The sequence below is a fragment of the Schistocerca serialis genome, unplaced genomic scaffold, assembly GCF_023864345.2.
Source record: "Schistocerca serialis cubense isolate TAMUIC-IGC-003099 unplaced genomic scaffold, iqSchSeri2.2 HiC_scaffold_327, whole genome shotgun sequence".
Lineage (NCBI taxonomy): Eukaryota > Metazoa > Arthropoda > Insecta > Orthoptera > Acrididae > Schistocerca > Schistocerca serialis.
The window spans coordinates 7,501-10,000 of record NW_026047897.1 but is presented as its reverse complement, the minus strand read 5'-3'; the positions used below and the strand labels follow the sequence as shown (position 1 = coordinate 10,000).

At 62.0% G+C, this 2,500-nt stretch overlaps 1 pseudogene; it reads right to left on the bottom strand.

Moving 5' to 3' along the window:
• The window catches only part of LOC126445127 (large subunit ribosomal RNA), a 6,186-nt pseudogene that overhangs the window by 2,076 nt on the left and 1,610 nt on the right, over positions 1–2,500 (bottom strand).

Genomic DNA, 2,500 nt, shown 5'->3' with positions numbered 1-2,500 from the left:
CCCTGGACGACGTGGTTCGCGGTCTCGACGGCGTTGCATCTTGCGCGACACATCTTCTCCCTGTCTCGGCCGCGACTCCTGCGCGCTTTGGATGGTAGAGCGTTAATGCGCGTGCGGATGCACGCGACGTAGTCACGGCCAGACAGGAAGCGACTGGTGTCCTCGACCCAGCTGTGTTGGCCTGATGTCCTGGCTGACGACGAGAGAGCTGCCCCGTCGAAGGAAACATGCAGGCGCGCCGCCCACATCTCACCAACTTTTGCAGCCGTTGGCAGCAGATGGCCCTCCCACGTCAGGTGTCGTTCAAGCGCCGCCACTTCGTGTCGTGCCTCCCCCAGGTCTGCGTCGGTGGTGGTGGTCTCGAGCTGCAACAGGGTGAGGAGCCTGCCCCGCCTCAGGGTTGGCCCTATCCAGCGGGCTGATGGAATCCCAAGGCCCCCATGGGCAATTGGAGCGTGAAAGTAGCCCAAGGGGGTGTCGGCTGGGAGGCGGAACCATCTCCTCACGGCGGCTCGGACGCAATTGTCCATGGCCTTGAGCGCACCGATGCGGGTGCGACTCAGTGCTAGGCCATGATACAGGCCCGGGAGAAGGACCTCACGAAGTGCAAAGAGCCGCTGCTGCGGCTTCAGCGGCGCCCGCGTGATGATCGACAGCTGCTCCTCGATGTGGTGCCTCGGATGGAAGAGACACCGCCCAGAGGAGGAGAACTGCAGTCCCAGGTAGCGGAAGGTCTCACCCACTCCCAACGCCGGCATGGTGGTTTCGCCGGCCGTGAAGGTGACGCTCGCATCCACTTTTACTTTCTTCTCGCGGCCGGACGCCACGAGTGCGAGGGTGAGACACTTCCGCGGGTTAACCCGCAGCCCCAGCTGGTCGAGGGCTGCTACTGCTGCGTTGATAAGGGACTGCAGGCCCCCCCTCGTGGAGGCGAAGAGCAGGATGTCATCCGCGAAGGCCGCCGCGTTCGTCTGGCGGCCCAACACCTTGACACCTACGTGAGAGGGCAGCTGACCTAGAACATAATCAACAGCGAAATTGAACAGGAGAGGGGACAGAGGATCTCCTTGCCGAACACCTCTTGCTGGCCGCACGGCCGGGGACTCGTCGCCACCCCCCGCAATTACCGTCGTGCTGTCCGCATAGCAGCCCTCGACGTAGTCAATGAATTCGTCCGGCAGACCATGGGCTTTAAGCACAGGACGCAAAGCCGCATGGTCCAACGAATTAAGAGAGTCATAGTTACTCCCGCCGTTTACCCGCGCTTGCTTGAATTTCTTCACGTTGACATTCAGAGCACTGGGCAGAAATCACATTGCGTCAACACCCGCTAGGGCCATCGCAATGCTTTGTTTTAATTAGACAGTCGGATTCCCCCAGTCCGTGCCAGTTCTGAGTTGATCGTTGAATGGCGGCCGAAGAGAATCCGCGCACCCGCGCGCCCCCGGAGGAGCACGCTAAGGCGGACGCGGCCTCGCAGCAAGGAAGATCCGTGGGAGGCCAAGGCACGGGACCGAGCTCGGATCCTGCACGCAGGTTGAAGCACCGGGGCGCGAACGCCGCGCAGGCGCGCGCATCCTGCACCGCCGGCCAGCACGAGGCCGACCAACGGCGAGAGCAGACCACGCCCGCGCTAAACGCCCGCACTTACCGGCACCCCTACGGCACTCACCTCGCCCAGGCCCGGCACGTTAGCGCTGACCCACTTCCCGACCAAGCCCGACACGCCCCGATCCTCAGAGCCAATCCTTATCCCGAAGTTACGGATCCAATTTGCCGTCTTCCCTTACCTACATTATTCTAGCGACTAGAGGCTCTTCACCTTGGAGACCTGCTGCGGATATGGGTACGAACCGGCGCGACACCTCCACGTGGCCCTCTCCCGGATTTTCAAGGTCCGAGGGGAAGATCGGGACACCGCCGCAACTGCGGTGCTCTTCGCGTTCCAAACCCTATCTCCCTGCTAGAGGATTCCAGGGAACTCGAACGCTCATGCAGAAAAGAAAACTCTTCCCCGATCTCCCGACGGCGTCTCCGGGTCCTTTTGGGTTACCCCGACGAGCATCTCTAAAAGAGGGGCCCGACTTGTATCGGTTCCGCTGCCGGGTTCCGGAATAGGAACCGGATTCCCTTTCGCCCAACGGGGGCCAGCACAAAGCGCATCATGCTATGACGGCCCCCATCAACATCGGATTTCTCCTAGGGCTTAGGATCGACTGACTCGTGTGCAACGGCTGTTCACACGAAACCCTTCTCCGCGTCAGCCCTCCAGGGCCTCGCTGGAGTATTTGCTACTACCACCAAGATCTGCACCGACGGCGGCTCCAGGCAGGCTCACGCCCAGACCCTTCTGCGCCCACCGCCGCGACCCTCCTACTCGTCAGGGCTTCGCGGCCGGCCGCAAGGACCGGCCATGACTGCCAGACTGACGGCCGAGTATAGGCACGACGCTTCAGCGCCATCCATTTTCAGGGCTAGTTGCTTCGGCAGGTGAGTTGTT